Here is a 22763-nt window from a genome sequence, read left to right as displayed (position 1 = left end):
CTAATAAGATTTTAATGAAACACATTCTTATAAAATAACATCCAAGGGAAGTATTATACACATTGCATACACAAAGGAACAACGTAGTCATTTGTATACTTTTATTTTCCTTCGTACTAAGGTTTTCTTGTGTATAAATATAGGCCTGAATGAAATGAAAAAAAACCACACCTCCTCGTATCCCTTTACCTATCTAATTAATGCTCTTATACATATTATTACTAATATATCCGAATGTAGGGTTTTGACACATAAAATTACTATTGTACCCTTCAATTGTTTTGCTCTACCCTCCTATTTTCTATCATATTTTTGTCTTTTTCAGCTCGACCTATCCATGATCTCTTCACCACAATAGTAGAGCCGCCGCCATCACCCCGCCATATCCTCCACCACTGCTGATCAACCACTTTGGGGCACTCCATGCCATTGCCACTGTAAAAAAGAGGCAAAGATGATCTATGGCGTTGGAAAATAAAAATCGATCATCATCTCCATCCGGCGATGAAAAAAAACTCCTCTCCCAAACGTAAGTCTCAGTCGCTTCTTAAAACGAACTTCTTTTAGGTGATATCTTTTTTGTTTCTCTCGTTTGTTGATTAGGGTGTATTTGGTTTGTGATAATAGTTATTGTGGTTTGTAATATGTTTGCTACCCCTTTCTTGGCCAGAAGGGAATGCTAGCTAATTCATGTTCAATTTCTGTGGAATGGACAGACAAGTTTTGCAGTTGTCAAGAGTACTTTTGCCTAAAACAACAAAACTTCATATATTGTAAGATTTAATCTTATTTGCTTGGGATATTTAGCAGATCAATACTTCAAATTATTTACAGATTTTATCTTATTGGTATGGGTTCTGAAGGTGCCTTTGGGAAACTTGGTTTAAATTGAAGTGGTTATATGAGATCAATTTTGTTATTTCTTGTTTTTCTCTATGAACTTAAAGTTGTAGCAAAGATACAATGTGTTAAGAATATTAACTGCCATGGATTGCCATCATGGATATTTTCTCAATTGTTGGTAAAAAAAAATAGGTTTAGAGTCCAGTGCTCTTCTTAGCATATTCACATGTATCTGTTTCGGTGATTGCTGTTTAATTGGAAGCATGGGAGGCCGAGTTAGGATTGTTTTTATCTGGCTTCTGTTTGTACAAGTATTCATGCTCTTTTATATATTTTGTTATGCAATTTCTAATGTTATGTGTGTTAATGTATCTTAAGCTATTGTCTTCTACATCTCTAAAGAAATGTTGTAATGTGACTTGTAATTTCTTGGTGAGTTTATTCTTTTATCTAAGCTATTATTTAATTTTGAAGGCTATGTGGATTTAATTCTTCTTGGCAAAGATCTTTTCCAAGAGAATAAGCCTTTAGGGTCTACCTTAGTCAAATCCATTGAAGCACATATTTTATTTCTTTGTCGCACAAAAACTTGTTGAATTCCCGGTAGAAAGAGATTTTCTCGTTGTCGTTGTCTCAATGATAAGCCAGTTACTTTCCATGTAGGCAGTGACCAAACAGTGAACTTTGAAAATTTGTAATCATCTATGTAGTGCTTAATGTAATTTTGATGGCTTTATGTTATCGACCAATGAATTGTGTTATTAATGATATACCCTCAAATTATATTTACATTACTATATGTTATCAATGGGTTATGTTATTAATGATAAATTTGTAAATTATATTTATTTCGCTCTACTATATATTTCCTTGTTAAATAAATACTAATAATGCATTATACTACAAATATCTTTGAGAGGCAAATGAATTTTTGCTGATTTGTGTTGCACATAATTGTTTCAAGTCTTGCAGTGCTTTCGGATATGCAGTGGAATGAAAGGCCTTATTTTTTGCTTCTATCGTTTATTGTATATCTGAGGTTTCTGTTATCTTTACCTGATTGAAATTTGTTGATCTTTTGTAGGAAATAGATACCCTTTACATGTATGACATTTTTCGAAAATAGTGCAAGGTTCATTCCAAAACCACATCAACGCTATCATGTCTCTATTTTGGTTTTAAAGCCTTTTCCTTTTGATATGCTAAGATTGAATTTTCATCTTCAAAGAAATTTTGGTTTATTACTATTGGTTAATGATGGTGGCTTTATAATGTTTTCATTCAAGTTATCATGAGAATTGACAGACAAAGAATGTTATAAAGCATAAATATTGGAGTACAAATCTTCCAATCATAAATCACCCCAATAAGCTTCAGTCAATAGTGTGTTTTCATATTTTTTAACTTGGGTTTTTTAACTTGCTTCTTGCGATGGAATGATGACCCTTTTGTTTTGATTGACTTCTAAGAACCAATAAGTATGTGATGGAAAATTGATAGATATCTGCTTGGTATATTTGCTAACCACCTCAAAATTTCTCTTTTAAATTTTCTTATTACATTGTTATGTACAATCATATAATAATATCACATCAATATACACATTGTCAAAAATGAGTGCGGATCAAATAAAAAAAAAAAAGAATTGGTACAAATATTGGGCTTCAATATTATTTTGAAAATAAACTTAATTTCTACGGCACATTGATTCAGACATTGATTCAGACAGGAAAACCCAATTGGTACAAATATTGGGCTTCTATGTGGCCCAAAGAAAGAGTTTGATTTTCATAAATTTCTTTTTCTCTCTATTACCCCCTCGAGTAAAAGCTTCCACGGCCGGTTGCCCAAATTCAGGATACTCAAAATTCGGGGGTCAAAGAGTTTTAGAAAACGTTCTTGGTGGGACCTCGTGTCCGGACACAAAAAAAATTTCAAACTGTTTGAAATACCCATCCAAAGTGGTCCACTATCCAATAAGTTGATAGACACTATTGGATGCTCTCTTCCAATCAACATTTTAATTTTAATGTATATAATTTGTTGATAAAGTTTTTTTCTATTTAAAAAAAAAAGAAAAAGGAATCGGTAATATTCTATAAAAGAAAAATTTAATGGTACAGGTGGAATTAATAATTGTGAAGTATAATAAATAAATAAATATTTGATTTGATATTTTTTTTTTTAAAAAAAAATTAGAATAACAAAATATAACTAAAATTCTACAAACAAATATATTCGTAGTTATGTTTTTTTTTTTTTTCAAAATATCAAGGAGTATTTAACAATTAACTTTGGCTATTAGTTTGATTGAGGGGATATATTAATTATTTGTATTAGACTATTTGGTAAAATAACTATTCGGTATTAATTATTTACATATGAAATAACAATAAGATATATTTTATATGTTTTGTTGAAAGGTATCTCCTTAGTCCATTACTGAATAAGGATTTTTAAAATATTTAGTGTTTCTATTGGTGAATAAATTTTTTGAGATATTTTTGTTATTAATTATCAATAAATTTATTTCATTTTACTCATTTTTAATATAATAATTATATAGTATATATAAATAAATAAGATTTATTTTTTCAAATAAAAATAGATATGTAAAAATAATTTAATAATTTCAATAATTTTATTGTATTTGTAAAAATAAAATCATACCTTACCAAAAATAGAAATATATTGAAATAATTATTAAATAATATAATAAAAAGTATTACTCATTTCGTCTCATATATCATGTCACATTTTTTATTTTCGTTCGTCCTACATATTATGTCATTTTTCTTTTTTAAAAAGAATTATACACTTTAATTACATTTTAAAATTTGTAATTTATAATTTGTTTAACTACACTTTAATTACATTTTAAATAATTTATCTTAATCTTAATCTATAGTTATTTTTATTGTATTGTATTTATTTTTACTAATATATTTTTAATTATTTACTAATTATACCCACTACCAAAAAAATGGTCAATGACCGCTACAAATGGCCATTTTTTGGTAAAAAAGCTATTTGTAACGATTTTGTACCGGATTTTAACCGGTGCATATACTTGAGTTACAAAAAGTCTCTGTACTGACTTTTTCCGCAACAAAAAATAGATGGTCAACGCATTTATTGTAACAATGTTTGTAACGCTATGATTGTACTTTCGATGTATTTGTAGCGGCCATTTATCGTTATAAAAGAATCGTTACAATAAACGCTTATCCACTTGTAACGGCTTTTGTTACAGTAATAATTCGTTACAATAGTTGGTTTTCAGAAACCTAGTTAATATTTTATGTACCAGTATTTGTAACGACCAATTTATTGTATCGAAAAAGATTTCCTTATTTTTTCAATAATAACCTAAAAAAAATGGTTTCGGGACCGAAAAACTTGTACGATGTGAGAAAATACTGCCAAATGACATTACAAAATATGGAAATATTACGGCAATTATGTATCACCATAAGTTGTAGCAAGTACGCACTGTGTAGAAACATAAATATTTCGCAATATAGCCTAACATATATGGCAAAGCGTAGCAACAAACACACAAAATATAGCAGAGACAGCAAGTTCAACCAACATAAAGGACTCAGTTAGCATCAATCCACAAACAAACGTCAATCATCATAGAATCACGTGCCATGCTGCAACGCCCCATGCACAGTCAAAGTGGCCGTACACCGTAGTTACATGCGACGAACAAGCTGCCAACATTGTGCAAAATTATATAAGAATTTATTTGTGAGATAGTTAAGTTGTAATCCAATAGAAAATCTTGTAAATGTGGTTGCGTACATCTTTAAATGTCCAGTCGATTGGCTCGGCGCGGACAACCTCACCGAGTGTTTGTGCTCTGGAGGTTGTTCGTAGAATAAGCGCAGCCTCCGGAACAGTAGCAGATGTAACAAAAACCCTTACTATGTCAACAGTGTCACCTATGGACATTGATAACTCTTGAATTTGCCATATTTTATAGCTTATATTTAGTTAATTATTTATTTATTTATGTCAAATTTTGATATCATTTATGTTAATTTATTCTAATAATTGTATTCATTTCATCTTGTTTGTATAATATTAAATTATTAGTTTTTAAGTGCAATTTATAATTATTTTGGTGTATAAATTAAATTAATTGATGTGTTTCTTGAATTATATATTTTGGCATTATTTATGTGCTATTTAAGTATTTAATTTTAACTAAATTAATTTTATTTAATAAGTATTATTTATTTAAAGAAATATTTATAAGATGTTCATTATTTATATAGGTGAAATAATGCTTGAAAACTGATATGGGAGCCCAAAACTGGCCTTAAAAAGTGAAAAAAATGGCTTCAGAAGCGAAAAAAAGTCACCGGCGTGAAAGTCAACAAAAGTCAACGGTCAACGCAAGAAAGTCAACGCGCGAAAGTCAAAGTCAACCGAGCACGGAAGACAAGCGGCGGCTACATAGGAGTGCGCAAGCGCGGAAGGCAAGCGAGCGCGGAAGGCGAGCGGCGGCTGTATTTATGAGCGCGGAAGACAAGCGACGGCCGCACGGAAGGCAAGCGACGGCTGGCGCGGAAGGCAAGCGAGCGCGGAAAGCGAAGCGGCGGCTAACACGGAATTCAAGCGGCGGCTGACACGAAAATATGAGCGGAGCGGAAAGCCATACGTGGAAGTGAGCGAAGCGGCGGCTGCATTAATTCTCGCTGCATTTATTGCCGCTGGTCAGCAGTGCATTTACTGCGCCGCCACAATAATTTCTGCACAGAATTCTGCTGCATTTATGTCTCCTGCACCCTCAGCTCCTGCATTTACTACACTCTCCCAGCTCCCTTAATTAAAATCCTGCACTACTTTTTAGCCAATTTTTGGCTATTTTTGTGTAATTTTTATTCTAGAACCTTCTAGAAAATAGGTAGTTATTAGTAGTTATATTAGTAGTTATTTTTAGAGTTAGTTATTTATGGTTATTTTTAGAGGTAGTTAGTAGTTATTTTTAGAAATAGTTATTTATTGACGGTTGTAACCGTCAAGCTTGTAGAAGCTTTTCCCCTATAAATATCCCCTATTATTGTACCATATATATATAGATATAGACCATAGATAGATATAGATACACCATAGATATATATATACATATACACCATATACACACAATAATATACATTCCATTTTCTCCATTTTCTTTTCTTCCGTATTTTTATCTAGTTTAATAATACGAGATTTTCTGTTTTGTGTCGCGAGCAAACTGATTTTCTCCCCCTTTTTCTTTTAATTTCAGCATATTATTTTAGCTAGTAAAATTCCTATCATATTTCTCCACCTCACCTTCACCCAAAAATTCCATGTTCAATTTGAATTGTTCAAGTTGGATTTCGACAAGGTTGCGGAAGGGCGATAGAAGAATCGACTATTTCAGCCCTGTTATGCGCCAAAAGCGGTTTCCGGGTAATTCAACGTAGCTAAGTACGCGGGAGCCTTGTCGACCTGCTTAGTTGCTGTTCTGAATTCGATTTTGATTAAAGAGAGGTAATAAAAGGGGTAGAGCCACTAGCGGAACGGTTGGAAGAATAATTCATGGGGCATAGGCGGGGGTCTATTGGGTCACAGAGATTCCTAGTGACAGTAGGGTTTCTTGCTTATAATGTTCTTCGCCGGGTGTCGCTGAAGCCTCGTTGTAAATCCTCCAAGATCAAGTACCAACCGAGTCGAGAATCGGCTTAAGCGAGCAAATGCGATCACGTTCATTTCTCTGTGCCGCCTCGCAATTATACATATATTTTTCGCTATCACGCTATCGTCATCCCGCTCATTTCATCCATGGAAATCTAGCCATTAAGGAACGCAAAAGTCAGATACAAACGCCTCGCTTCATCCTTTTCGAGATACATATATTTTATCGCTTTTTAGTTAGATTTAATTTCCGCAATTTATCTTTTCAGTTTCTTCGATTGCATTAACTCATTGCACTTTTTCTAATTAAATATAGGATATTCGCATATTCCCTGAGTTCGACCCGGACACTCACCGGTTAAAGAGATTTTTTATTTTTGACGAACTTTTTGGAGTTACTACACGAACACGCACTACACTATTTTCATTTTATACATATATCATTTTTTTTGTACCTTACAAGATATTTTAAAAAAAACTCTCCAAAAATATTCCGATCAAATTTTGGCGCCGTTGCCGGGGAATAAGCCTAGTATCTTTGTTTTAATTGGAAAATATTGATTTAATGCTAATTTTATTTTAATATTGAATTTTATTTTATTTTGAACATTTAATCCATCGGCGGTATGCTTTGTAGGTTTCGAGAGTGTGATATCCTTTAAGGATCAAACCTGCACGGCAATGTATCTTTCGAAAAAAAAAAACTGCTTGCGGCAGTGGTTCCTATTTTTTGTTTCTATTTTTGAAATTTTAATCTGTTTCTCTATATTCATATAATAATACTAATAATAATACTCAGCACAATAATGATAATAATAATAATATTAATAACTGTACTGTATAAATAATAATAATGATATTAATAATAATAATTTATTTTATTTTATTTTATTTTATTTTATTTTTGTTCATTCAGGAAATTAAAGATGATCCGCTCGTCAGTTCACAGTGAATTTTGAAGTAGAAGAAACGGACATTTATCCTTGTGAACCAATGGATAAATCGCTTAAGAGCGATGAATCTACTGGCCGCTGATCCTTGATCAAAATGAGCACCGCTGCACCCAAACCGGCCGATGAGCCCTAACCGAGCGGCATCCAATCCTGCACCCGAATCGATCGGTCTGTCCAAATCAGCGGCATCAGCCCAAAATCAAGCGACGACTGGATTCAATGCACCAAGCGATTGCTAGAGGACCAGACGGAATTATTCCAACTCTCGCAAAAATCAGCGCCAACAAGGGCCAGCAAGCGAGTGAAAAATTTCAAGTGAGCGATGACAGCAAGCGAGCGAAAACTTAGGCGAGCGATGGCACCGATCAAGCCCTGTCTCAGCGCCCTTTTTAAGCAGCGGCCATGAGCGGCGATTGTCCAAGCGCAGCGCTGTTTGTAACCAGTCAGTCGGCAAGCGAAGCGATGGACAATCTCAAGCGATAGAATGGAAGTCGTTCCTGAGCGCTCCTAACGTCTTCTTCACCCAATTTAGGGCAAAATTATATTTATTATTATATTTATTTTATTATTTTATTTTATTATTTTATATATATATATTTTAGAAATTATTATTATATATATATTTTTTTAATTAATTTTGTTTTCTTCTTCACCCAATGTCATTCAGCGGATCAGTTCATCTGAAGTTTGAAATAGAATCAAAGCGAAGCGGCATTAATGTAATGCCTCTATGTGCAAGCGAAGCGGCTAAAACAAGAAGCAGAGATGTGAGCGGGTCTGCAAGCGAAGCCAATTTCAGGCAAGTGCAGCGAAGCGACGCAAACCAGCCCCTCCTGCAAACGAAGCGATGAATTTATTTTTCTTTATTTTGGGCAAAAGTTCATTTTGTTCGACGGTGCCTACTAAGAAAATTCCTAAATCATAGTCTTGGGCTAGAGAGATTTCAGATTTCGAATCAATAGTCGGTAATTCCATGTAAGAAGATTTTTATTTGTATATTCTGTCTTCCCCAAATTATTTCTCTCCCTTTTTCATCGTTCTCCCTTTTCCATCGTTCACCCAGTACTTTCTTCCCTAAAATTTTCGCCATTTCAGTAAGCCCTAGCTACTTACGCCTTCAATCTCTTCCTTCCTTCCGTCATCTCATCATCTAATTCTGAGAAAAATTTGAATTTCACACCCGATTTTCTTTCAATTTCGTCAAGCCCTAATTATTTTACCGTAAATTCCCCCAATTTCTTTACCGTAACCTCTTTTCTCCCACCGACAACGATGAAGCCAACCACACCACTTGCTCCAATTCTAGCTGCCTACGAATCCACCGGTAAACATCGGAAGAAAGGTTGTATTATTCAATTTCACCTTCTCTTGCCTATTTTCATCGAATTTCTTAATTCCGAACATAATACTAATAATCTGAAATTTTGCAGGGGCTCTTATGGGATGGATTGTACCTCTTGTAATTATGTTAATTATGCTCCTTCTGATATTTAATTTAGGATTTAGTTGTGATTGGAACACTACAAAAAAATAGTATATTTGTAACGGAATTCCGTTCCTAAAGTTCACGTAGCTAACGTAATTCTATCTCAAATTCCGTCTCTAATATCATTAGTAACGGAAAAAGTAGATTTAACAACGAAAAAATCTTGTTACAAAATTGATATTTTTTTGTAGTGGAATTAAATTATGTTGGAATTTGGATTTGGGTTAGATTGGAATTAGTTGTCGAGTTTGTATACATACTTGGTGATTGCATTAGCTTAGACTGATTCATAGTAATTTGTTGCTGCTGGGTTAGGATTTGATTAACATTAATTTGTTTTTGTTCATTGCTGATGTGTAATTAGCATTAGCTTAGGCCTCTTTGAGCGGTGACGAAAGTGAGCGGCAGCCCGCCTTAAGCAGCAGCAATTGATCAGCGCTAAATTTTTTTAGGAGACCGCAACGAAGCAACACCCAGCTGCAAGTGAACTGGCCGGTTAAGTGACTTTGGGATTAATCGATAATTTAGAGGCGCGAACAGTCTGCAAAGGGCTGATTGATGGGCATTCGGTGAAAAGTTTTGCAAAGAACAATCTGCACAAACAATTTGGAAATTTTCAGAATTGTTCGAAATTAGATTCACACTTATTTGGCAATAAGTGTGAGGAGAGGCTGTTTTGGATATTCCCGAGCCGCGAACAAGTCAAAAAGGGAGTTTAAATGCAGTCATATATCTTTAATTCTTAGATAATATTACTACATTTCATCTTTTGCTGTTGAAAATATATTTTGAATTACTTGCAGCGCCTTCTCAAACTACAAATTGTTCGAGGGCGAACAACAATTCAAGTGTGAGGAGGGAAGTCATCAGCGCCACCAAAAATTTTGAACAAAAATCAGGCTGCACAAGACATGAATCAGGGAAGTTCTTGATTCCCTTATCGATTATTTATGCCGGCTTATTTATTGATTGCTAACTTGTTAGATAGTAGAATATGTGTTACTTAGATAAATTAGTAGTTGTAATATAGCTGTATTATGTTAATTTTCAGATTGGTTTAGAAGTAATGATAGAATAGTTTAGCTTATTGTGTAGATAGATCGGTTAGTTCTAAGTTCTGTTCATAGTCTACGTAACTTAGTCTTAGTAATAGGCTGTTGTGATTAGCAGTTAGCATAATTTGCTTAGTTATTATTATAGCATTAGTTGTATATAGTGCATCATTAAGTTTGTTCTGTAGTTATTATAGTTTAGGCTGCTGGTTTGGTATCAATATTATTAGAATTTGTAAATGATGTAGCTTAGCTTTTCTGTAATGTAATATATTACCCCAATTTCGTTGCGTAGTTTGAGTTTTTAATTTTGTCTTGCTGTTAATTGTTGAAACCAGCTTGGTTGCTTTAACTTATTGGTTAGTCTAGCTCTGTGTTAGTTTTAGTTTAGTTCACGTTATTAATTTAGATAATTAGCATGAACAACCTGCATGTTTGAATTAATGGGTCGGGTAGTTTACTTCTATGTTTGATTTTAGTCCATGTTACTTGTTTTGTCTAGATAAACAACTTGCAGCATACCTGCTTGTTTACTTAATTGATTATGTATTTAGTTAATCCGTTTAGCTAAATATTTTGTATATTGTTAGTTTTTCAATAATCTAGTCTCAAAAGTTCATATATTGTGTCTTTTCCCAGGCTTTGCTGCCATTCTTTAAATTCTATTGGGATAATTGTTGTTTTATGAATTATTTATTGTTTTTATTTATAGCAAGTATAGGGTTGTTCAATGGATATTTATTTGAGTACTTGTTTGGCTTAATTTTAAGATTAGTAGGTTGTAGTCTATCTTTCTTCAGAGCATTAGTTTAGGATGTTGATTATGTGTATGCTTTTGTTTAGCTGTAGTTTAATTCTAGTTTTAATTTTATAATAATGTGTATTCTCAGCCGTAATAAATAATATGTGCTAATTAATTTATTTTGGCTTAAATTATTCATATTTATTTTTTTAATTTATTGTTGTCTAATTTATTTTGAAATAAATTATTTTATATTTAATTCATTTATTTAAAATAAAATTAGCCGTGAAATATGTTATTTTCTCGAGTCAATTGATTTCCATTGTACTTAATTTGAGTTTGAAATTGAATCTATTCAATAATTGAAATTCTTTTGAGTATGAGTATAAATCGGGATTTTGATAAAGTTGGTTGATATCCCCTTCGTTTCATTAATTTCATACTTAGTCTAATTTTTAGAACTTTCGTCTATTTAGCTGCGCTTGTTAGCGGAGAGGATGAATTAAGTTTCCTTAAAAATGAGATTGACGAACGAATAATGTGAGGAGGATGCCGATTATCTTTATATGCGACTTGACTCGGTTTAAAAAAAAAAAAAAAAAAAATCGACGAAAAAAAAAATGTCGAAATTAACTTATTATCGGTAGCAATGTCTGCCGGGCCGCCTTGTTTCTTAATTTATGATTGATTATGGCGGTTTATTTAAAACTTTGAGTCGTCGCATCATTTTTAGAAGCTACTCCAAAAACTTAAGTTTGAAAATATTTCGGGAGACATAATTTCAAATCTTTGCAGATGAGTAATATCGCGTAAATAGCTTAAGGATCTGAACTTTAGCTAAGATTCGTTTACACACTACCGTTGATATTGCCGACAATATTGAGTCCTTATTTAGAAAATACTTGGTTTAATTTCATTAATTGAATTTATTCAAGGACGAATAAAGGTTAAGTGTGAGGAGTTTGATAACTCTTGAATTTGCCATATTTTATAGCTTATATTTAGTTAATTATTTATTTATTTATGTCAAATTTTGATATCATTTATGTTAATTTATTCTAATAATTGTATTCATTTCATCTTATTTGTATATATTAAATTATTAGTTTTTAAGTGCAATTTATAATTATTTTGGTGTATAAATTAAATTAATTGATGTGTTTCTTGAATTATATTTTTTGGCATTATTTATGTGCTATTTAAGTATTTAATTTTAATTAAATTAATTTTATTTAATAAGTATTATTTATTTAAAGAAATATTTATAAGATGTTCATTATTTATATAGGTGAAATAATGCTTGAAAACTGATATGGGAGCCCAAAACTGGCCTTAAAAAGTGAAAAAAATGGCTTCAGAAGCGAAAAAAAGTCACCGACGTGAAAGTCAACAAAAGTCAACGGTCAACGCCAGAAAGTCAACGCGCGAAAGTCAAAGTCAACCGAGCACGGAAGATAAGCGGCGGCTACATAGGAGTGCGCAAGCGCGGAAGGCAAGCGAGCGCGGAAGGCGAGCGGCGGCTGTATTTATGAGCGCGGAAGACAAGCGACGGCCGCACGGAAGGCAAGCGACGGCTGGCGCGGAAGGCAAGCGAGCGCGGAAAGCGAAGCGGCGGCTAACACGGAATTCAAGCGGCGGCTGACACGAAAATATGAGCGGAGCGGAAAGCCATACGTGGAAGTGAGCGAAGCGGCGGCTGCATTAATTCTCGCTGCATTTATTGCCGCTGGTCAGCAGTGCATTTACTGCGCCGCCACAATAATTTCTGCACAGAATTCTGCTGCATTTATGTCTCCTGCACCCTCAGCTCCTGCATTTACTACACTCTCCCAGCTCCCTTAATTAAAATCCTGCACTACTTTTTAGCCAATTTTTTGCTATTTTTGTGTAATTTTTATTCTAGAACCTTCTAGAAAATAGGTAGTTATTAGTAGTTATATTAGTAGTTATTTTTAGAGTTAGTTATTTATGGTTATTTTTAGAGGTAGTTAGTAGTTATTTTTAGAAATAGTTATTTATTGACGGTTGTAACCGTCAAGCTTGTAGAAGCTTTTCCGCTATAAATATCCCCTATTATTGTACCATATATATATAGATATAGACCATAGATAGATATAGATACACCATAGATATATATATACATATACACCATATACACACAATAATATACATTCCATTTTCTCCATTTTCTTTTCTTCCGTATTTTTATCTAGTTTAATAATACGAGATTTTCTGTTTTGTGTCGCGAGCAAACTGATTTTCTCCCCCTTTTTCTTTTAATTTCAGCATATTATTTTAGCTAGTAAAATTCCTATCATATTTCTCCACCTCACCTTCACCCAAAAATTCCATGTTCGATTTGAATTGTTCAAGTTGGATTTCGACAAGGTTGCGGAAGGGCGATAGAAGAATCGACTATTTCAGCCCTGTTATGCGCCAAAAGCGGTTTCCGGGTAGTTCAACGTAGCTAAGTACGCGGGAGCCTTGTCGACCTGCTTAGTTGCTGTTCTGAATTCGATTTTGATTAAAGAGAGGTAATAAAAGGGGTAGAGCCACTAGCGGAACGGTTGGAAGAATAATTCATGGGGCATAGGCGGGGGTCTATTGGGTCACAGAGATTCCTAGTGACAGTAGGGTTTCTTGCTTATAATGTTCTTCGCCGGGTGTCGCTGAAGCCTCGTTGTAAATCCCCCAAGATCAAGTACCAACCGAGTCGAGAATCGGCTTAAGCGAGCAAATGCGATCACGTTCATTTCTCTGTGCCGCCTCGCAATTATACATATATTTTTCGCTATCACGCTATCGTCATCCCGCTCATTTCATCCATGGAAATCTAGCCATTAAGGAACGCAAAAGTCAGACACAAACGCCTCGCTTCATCCTTTTTGAGATACATATATTTTATCGCTTTTTAGTTAGATTTAATTTCCGCAATTTATCTTTTCAGTTTCTTCGATTGCATTAACTCATTGCACTTTTTCTAATTAAATATAGGATATTCGCATATTCCCTGAGTTCGATCCGGACACTCACCGGTTAAAGAGATTTTTTATTTTTGACGAACTTTTTGGAGTTACTACACGAACACGCACTACACTATTTTCATTTTATACATATATCATTTTTTTGTATCTTACAAGATATTTTAAAAAAAACTCTCCAAAAATTTACGATCAGACATATAAAGAAAACATATGCAAATCATCGGAAAGAAAATAAGACTCACGTTTTATATAATCAATATAAAATATTAAAGATATTAACTAAAACATTATAGCATATGTAAGAGAAAAAGTCGGAGATGATCGCCTAATTTAACCATCCATACAACAACGTAATCAAAATTGTAAAATATAGATTAGTATAACTATAATTATAGCATGGATCCTATCTTGATGACATCATCTGTACAACCCCACAAGTATAAAACAACAAGCAACATGATCAATTTATTTGATACATGTGAAAAGCTGTTTATTTAAACAACCAACTTAAACATGTACCAATTAAAAAACAACAATTAATTGAGTACTGTTAATGTATCCAAATACCTAACACATAAGTTACATCAAAAATCAAAGTGGTTTGGGGAAAAAAAATCAATTACCCACCAGCCTACAAAAATATTTAATTATAGATTTATATGCTACCCAATAAGGTCATACAGAGCAAACAACCACCCAATTACAGTTCCATATAAATTGCATTGTCACCATATCATGTATTAGTATTTTGACTAACTAATAACCATAGAATATGCTTTACTCAAAATGGCTGCAACCAAAACCGATTTCATATAGATAATATAACTAGGTTGACAACAAACCTGGGGTAGGGTCGGATAGCAACACCCCCTCACCAACAACGCGTTTTTCCAAACCACGAGATATGAGAAGAATACGAGACCCGATCTACATGAAAAACCTACAATTTTTATATGTAGGAAAGGACAGACTACCATATAGTTTAACTGGTTGTTATCTCTAAGAATGACTGAACTCAAAAGTTCTCAATAACATGTTAAAACACAATCATAACAATAATAAACAAACAAGATTCCATGGTTTGCAAGTTCACCCTAACTTTACTTATCATAAACTCTTGCATTCATTATATAGTTTTTTTGATATTATGATATATGTTGGTAAGTCAGTGTTGGGGATCAAGCAAATTGTTGGATAGAAGATTTTAATATAGTGAATTAATTACCTCACTGGATTTTTGCTTTCTTCCAATGTTCTTGCTTCAGGTCTTCTGGGAGAACAACCAAATACGCAGAACAAATTGCTGAAATTGGATAGAACAAATTGTTTGTTCAGGGATAGAGATGGAAAGAATTAGTGAAGATTAGATTAGGAAGAAATGTGACAAAAAAATACCTATATGAGCTTGTGGCCACTCACTAGCAGTCACCACTTAAGTAGCACTCAAATTTGTATAAAACAGAGTCATTTTCATACAAGTCACACGGCTGGACATTATAAAAGTATATTGATACTTATTAGAAAAACAGTTTTGATTTTAACAATTCTCAATCAAACTAGCTATGATTTTCTCAAATATAACCAAAACAGTGGTGGTTCCAAAAAATTTCAAAACCAAGAACAATGGTTGTTTTACAATTCTTAAAAGATTTTAACAAACTTTCAAAATAAATAATCAATATTTTAAATCTAAAACCAACCAAACACAATACAATCAGAAATAAGGCAAAACAACAGCTATTCTCCAATCTATTTTCACAACCAAGGCTTGACCAAAATAGATTTGACACTTAGGCAAGTAACACACAAATCAGTTACTACACAACCCAAAAAGATAGCAAACAACATAAGTAGAACTAAAAAATAGTTACTACTTCAAAAATAGAGGGATAAGCTATTCGTTACCCACTCCTAGCTCCGCAACAGTTCTTTGACTGTCTTTAGGGTCCCTTTTTGTTGCCAACCTGTTACACCTTTTAAACTGCACACTCAATACATGAATTAGTATAGTTTGGATGGCACAATAAATGACTATACTAACCAACAACCTATTCAACCAAGAATGTCACATGTAAGACAGACTTATACCAGAAACACAACTTTCAGTTTCACTTTTAGGCCAATGTGATCAATATTATAGTATTCAAGTTCTGAACCCTCAAAGTAACAATCACCCAACTTTCATATTGTATTCCAAAACTACAGGATTGAATAAATCACAACATCAATCCCACTATAATCAAACAAAGATGAAACAGATCCCATTAAAACAAGTTTCGCAAGTAACAATCTTGTTTCAAAAAACATATTTTAGCAAAACTTTGTAACCGATGGCAGTTTAACGTCAAACAGTTCAAGGTTACGCACAAACAGAGAACAAGCAACCTAGATTAAGAATTAGGGGAAAAAGAGTTTCAGTCCTTTTAACAAAACAGAGAACAACTCACGATTTTCAATATTTGGGAAAAAAATAGAGGACAAATCACGATTTCATTTCTTTAACAACCAGAAAACAAAACGAGATTTATCAAATTCGAAAAAAAGTGAGTTATCCACCTAAATGCTCTGATACCACTTGTTATTACTAATCCAAGATCCAATAGGCTATATTCTCTCGAAATCAAAATCAACATCGAAGAAAACTTAAAGAAAACTTCGATTTATTACGGAAGCAACAGTTCAGACTCAATTTACCCTAATATCAAACCAACCGACACCGAACACACATCCAAGACCCAACCACAAATGACACGCCACGGAAACGCAACAAACATGCTAAACCGAAACCCAATCTAAGGAAACATTGCCGAAATTAAAGCCTAAAGAACATCGCAGACAAGTTACCGCGAACCAACAATAAGGCACAAATCGAGCAATCAAACCGTAGAAAACACCAAGGGGAAGGCGTGCATCGAAGGATAAAAAGAACTCCCAACTCGCCGTACAGATTCACCGGAGAAGGCAGGCGCGACGATGAAGGAATCGCCTAGGGCATGAGAGAAGAATAGAGAGAAAGGTTCTATTCTGTATTGTTCTATGAATGAAGGAATTAAGGACTGGATCGGTTTAAGGGCTGCATTATATATATATATATATATATGAAGCAGACCCGGTTCAGACCGGTTCAGCTCGGTTCAAAGCCATAAACCGACGGGTCTCTCAGAGATTGGGTCGGGTAGTGGGTTGCCGGGTCCGGGCTTCAATTTTGGGCGGGTCGGTTGTGTGCATTCTAGGCCTCAATAATCACGGGCCAAAATATATAACAATTTTTATAATTAACATTTTTATAATTAAGATTTAACAAATCAAGTCATAAAAAAAATGCTACATATGTGACCAATGTGATTAGGTGAACCAAATATTAACAACCAAATATATAACAATTTTTATAATTAACATTTTTATAATCACGCGTTTTTAAATAAATAATTATTTTAATTTTAATTTGTATATATTAATATATAAGTATTTAATTTGTATATATTAATATATTAGTATTATGTCTGTATTATATATGACATATATATGTGTAAATATGATATATTATTTTAGATTATTTTAGATTTATTTTGAAATTTAAAATAAAATTATTGTAGTTGTAACGGAAATATGCCGCAACAAAAGAAAAGGTGTTGACCATATCAAAAATACCATTTGTTACGGTAATATCTGCTACAAAAAATAGCTTTTCTAGCAAGAAAATTGTAACGACTAAGATTTCGCTACAAATGGCCATTTTTTTGGTAGTGACCCCCTTTAAATTACTGCGTAGTAATTGTGCCATGATATCCGAATCAAAAGGAGTAATATGTATGTAAGTAGAGGGGATAATTTATAATATATAATGATATATAAAAAATAATGGACAATTTGAAATAAATCCCTACCTCTATTTCTATTTTTGAATTAAGTCAATACATAAGTTTTAAAAATATTGCACTCTCCCATTTTAAAAATTATTGGCATTAACTCCCTACCTTTATCACATTTTTTATATTGCCCTTATTTCTCTGCCAGATGATCCATTTTATCATTTCTTTTTTTCTTATATTTCTTTTTTCTTCTATCTCTTCGTTAGGTTTTTCTTCTGCGTGAAGAATTGATTTTGGTCCAGCGCCTGCTTTCTTTCACGCGAAGAAATTTGATTGATGATGGATCTATAATGAATTTCGAATTTAAATTCCAATATTTAGCTTTATTTCACGCGAGGGAGACACGAGTAAGGCGAAATTTCGATTTCAAATGTTCTTTTGATGCGATAATTTTATTGATTAATTACGATGGTGTTGTTAGGGTTTGCGACTGATTCCAATAAATATTTCACTATTTCTTTGATAATTGTTGTTCTATTTGAGATTACGGTTGCAATAGTTGCTAACTGTTGTGATTTTCTGCTATTTTATGTGGGCATTTTTACAAGTAATTTTTTTTCGGTGTAGTATACTTATATTTATTAATCTTATACCCATATTGTTTGATATTCTATGCTTAATTTATTTGAAAATACCATGAAATTTTTGGCATATACTATGACTACTCATCTATAAACTTTGGTATTTATTTTATGTGTTTATATATTGGATAATGTTAAAATTCTGTAGTTGTGTATCGGTATCTGTCGAAAATAATGAAAATTGGGAATGATTTGCTGGAGGTTAAGGTTTTTTCTTCATGTTAATGGTCGATAATTGGATGTCTACGATGAACCCATTAACCCGGTGTCAACCCATGATATGGATGTGATGCATAACAACCTGCAGACAAAGATAATTCCTCCCACATCATCTGTCCAACCAAGCCGGCCAAAGAAAATATGGTTTGAATCAATGTAGGTTACAAGAAGATTTTAGCATATGTATTTTTGACGTGTTTCTTCTGACATAATATTTCTCTTGCTTTTGAAAGATTGTACATTGACCGTAGATATGTGTACGAGACCACTATTGAATGATTGAAAATTTTGATAATATTCCTTTCTATATTACTAGGTGTATATAACTATTATGTCGGGGTACATATCAATCAAATCTCATTATTTCAAAGTAGAAAACAAGAATATGTGAATTCACAAAGAAAGTACGTTACATATTATTGTAGTTACATAAAATATGATCCAGAGTAGAAGTTATTAACAACGATAATACATTACATGGTAATTTTTTTATTAAATTTTACGTAATATTTGAGGTTCTTTATGTACCCCCATCGTTTATCTGAAACCGCATTAACATAAATCAAATTTATTTATGAGGGTATATAATATTTTTGAATGATTAGCTATAATGAAAATACGAGTATGCTATGACGTTTAGGGAGTATATTTATTAGTATCATATGTATACATATCCGAGTAAGAGTGTGCGCCTTTGTGTATGAAAGTATTCGTATTCGTATACAAGTATAATTATTGTAAACATGGGTATTTTAACTATCTATCCAGAATTTGTCATTGATTGTTGTTGGATCAAATAATTACTACTTGATTACATCGCATCCACTTTCTCGGAAGTTACCGTGCATTAGCGGATATTTCTAAAATAACTTAAGATAGATATGATATAACATATCATGTGGTAAACCATAGTAATAGATATTTTAAAGTTAGTGCATAACTGATGATGCATAATGTTCTTTGTATTGTTATTGTCCGTGCAAGCATTTTTTTTTTTAAGTAGAAAAAAACTTTCAACAAGAAGAAATGCGTAGAAGGTATAGTAAGTAAATGTTACGCATGAAACATATTGGACCTTATGAGAAACATATTTATCATTGATGTGTACATCCAATGTATCAATTAATATTTTTTAGAAGATTTATTGAGTACACATCTTTTCAATATACATCAAATATGTATAAAACTACTTATAAAGCCTATTCCTCAATAGAAGTATATTAAATCGATTTAGAAGTATGTAACTTCGTGAAATAGAAAAACAAATATCATCATTGGGGGTATGTGACTTTCACATAGGGGTCTCTCGACACCCAGTCATGATTATGGCCAACTTAGACGGCTATGTTTTGAATAGATCATAGCAATTTCATCGAATATTGGTTTTTATCAACTAATACTATCGAAATAATCATTGCGATCATTTTTTATGTATTCAAGTGTGGATAATAATATCACATAAGATAAATTTGACATAACATCATTGTAGATCATGGTAAGAGATATTAATGAGTTAGTGGATAACTGATCAGATATGTCTCGGTCCTTACACTCTTTATTAGCTTTGTCAATGTCAACATTTTGTAGACTAGAAAACATATTCCCAACGAACAAATATGTTAGAAGGTAGAGGAATAAATATTATACATGAGACATATTAGGACTGTTCATACTATAAGTATTAGTCATTGATGTGTACATTGAATGTGTCTATCGGTCCTTTCAGAACAATATGTTGAGTACACATATTTTCACTACATGTCACATATGTATATAGTTACTTATAAAGTTTATTCATTAATAAGAGTACATAAAATTGTGTAAGAAGTATGCAAGTTACTTAAATGAGGAATATATGTCATCATTAGGAGTATGTTGTGGGGTTTCTCTGCACCCAATCATGAAATTTTACGCACCGAAGTATATTTCTTAATTTTGTGTGTAAGTACCTCTAATACCAAAAGTCCATACTTATGTAGAATCGCATATATCATTTTTTAAATTAGAAACTACAATGATCCTTAAAAGTTTTGACAAAAATATAACATCAATGACTTATTACCCCCAATTTGGCAACTATATGCTTCAAAAGTCAATTTTCCTCAATTCATGCATAAAAAATTAACATACAAATCCGATAAATGATATTAAACAGCCTCTCTAGGGTCTCTTGATAAAATCTTCACAAAAACTTTTGTTCGACATATTTTGACATTGTCGAATCTGGTAGCTCGTTTGCTAAACAGATAAGTTTTCGTGTTGCATAAAACATAATTCTCAGAGAATATACATACTAGTAACCCACAATCATGTCTCTAACCTTGGACCTGACAATATTTAAAACAAAGACATAAGTAAGTATTTACAACACCGATTTAAGTTTATAACATAACTACATAGGTATGTAACTTTCTTGTAGAAGAACGTCAATTGAAAACCAGAGCACACCTTATACACCATTTGTTGTTACAAAAAATATTTGGAGGCATTCATGCACACTAGTAAAAACAAACATAATATTTATAAATCGAAAAGATAAATACATGAACAACCAACAGTGTGATAGAGATATCAACAAACACATTCAATACTTAAAAAATTCACTTCTCATGAGAAATTAACACCAATGGTATTTGGAAAAAAAATAAAAAATCGAACTTCATCCACCTTATATCACAACTATTTTATGACAAAATTAAACCTAATAAGATGAAAATGAAGTTAATTCTATATACAATAAGGTTACTTACACTTTAAAACACATCAAAATAACCTATATTTGAAATGATGGTAGGTTACAATGTCGAAGTAAGCTCGACTGACACCTAAACTTGTATAAACCATATAGAGGCACATGATAAAGAGATAAGAGTATACCACGAATTCAAAAGCACAAAACTAAAATATCAATTTTACAAAATACAAAATTTTAACTTAGTTCTTGAACTTTGTTTGGGAGGGGAAACCCTCTTCGATATTTTGAGCAGATAGTGCATTTGTATTGTATCCTCTCGGTTGATCTTTGACAAAAAAAAAACTTTCAATACAGTAGCGATGATGATTTCATGGATGACGGTCAGAGGTGACGGTTTGAAAGTGAGAGGAGAGAGGTTTTTGAAGAAATTAAGTGATTGAAATCATGTATATTTTTTAGGTTCAGTTATTTTTTTTTGTATTATTTTTTTAACCGACTAAAATATATAAATAATAAACAAGGTACATTACATTGCAACTAAGTTGTATAGTACGTAAGTAGATAATATAGCTTTACGTAAACTCAACGTAAGTATATAATATATTCGTTACATAAACTTGTCCTTTAAGGGGCAAAATGGGTAGCAGGGAGCTATCTGTAAACAATTTACAATAAACTCTTTTAAAATTGAAAGAAGTTAGTTTCTCACATTCCAAAGGTATTTGTTTGATTAGTTAAATAGCTAAATTATTCAATAAGCTTAAATTAGTTATTTTCAAACAACCTTCAAATGCTAAAAATATGGAGTTGTAGTTGCGAAGTGGAGTTCCCTTCCAATAATTAATGTTCCATGCAAAACTCTCATGCTCCGATGTTTAGTAAATTATTATGAGTAAAATATAAGCATAAATATACTTTCAATAGAAAGTCTAATGGATTTTAAAATTTTTAATTTCTACAATAACATTATTAGATTAATCAAATAATAATACTAACTTTGATTAGGATTCACTTGCAATGAACAAAGAAAATAAATCGATGGAATATTCATTTCTTTCTCCCAGCCTTGCTTATCAATTGAATCTTCATTTCTCCCTCCCGGCCTTGCTTTAATCCCATAATACGTAATACTTCTTAAGTGATATGAAGTAATTTTGTTCTTGGACTTTTATAGGCAGAGTGTGACACCCCGACTTGCAAGCTACGCAAAGTTGGACGCATTAGGATCGTAGACTGGCCCTACAGGTCAACACAAGTTCTTTTAGCGTACTTCTGTCCTCACTCACGCGCACCCTGGGAGCTGAAACAAGCATGCTTAACTCTACAGTTCTTTTAGTAGGGCTTCCAAAAAAGAATGTACACATTGTTGATATGAATACTCTATTCAATCTACTTAATCTCTATTTACTCTTGGATGGCATGACACCGGCTCATCCATATACGAGAGTTGGCCTAGCTCCGATCTAACTCCCGGGGTATTACATCATTCCCATTTACGAATGCAATGTCCACGTTGCACGCTTGACTTGGAGAAACCAAGTTTTGCACCACAATCTAATAACCAAGCCCAACATTCAAACACTTATTTTTCTCGAGACAAGCCCAACTCTTGGAGTTCAAGATGAGCCCAAACATCGAGAGCTCAAGATCCAGATAATGTTTT

At 32.7% G+C, this 22763-nt stretch overlaps 1 long non-coding RNA gene across 1 annotated transcript; it reads left to right on the top strand.

Annotated features, from left to right (window-relative positions):
- The first annotated feature begins 309 nt into the window (after positions 1 to 309).
- On the top strand, positions 310 to 1997 carry LOC127258718 (uncharacterized). The gene is made up of 3 exons (XR_007840352.1): positions 310 to 529; positions 671 to 773; positions 1808 to 1997. It is a non-coding gene; the product is annotated as an uncharacterized LOC127258718 (long non-coding RNA).
- The last annotated feature ends 20766 nt before the right edge of the window (positions 1998 to 22763 follow it).

The sequence above is a fragment of the Andrographis paniculata genome, unplaced genomic scaffold (genome assembly GCF_009805555.1).
Source record: "Andrographis paniculata isolate CXL003 unplaced genomic scaffold, ASM980555v1 Contig5END, whole genome shotgun sequence".
NCBI classification, from domain to species: Eukaryota; Viridiplantae; Streptophyta; class Magnoliopsida; order Lamiales; family Acanthaceae; genus Andrographis; species Andrographis paniculata.
The sequence above is the reverse complement of the archived record's forward strand: the minus strand, read 5'-3'. Positions and strand labels throughout refer to the sequence as shown.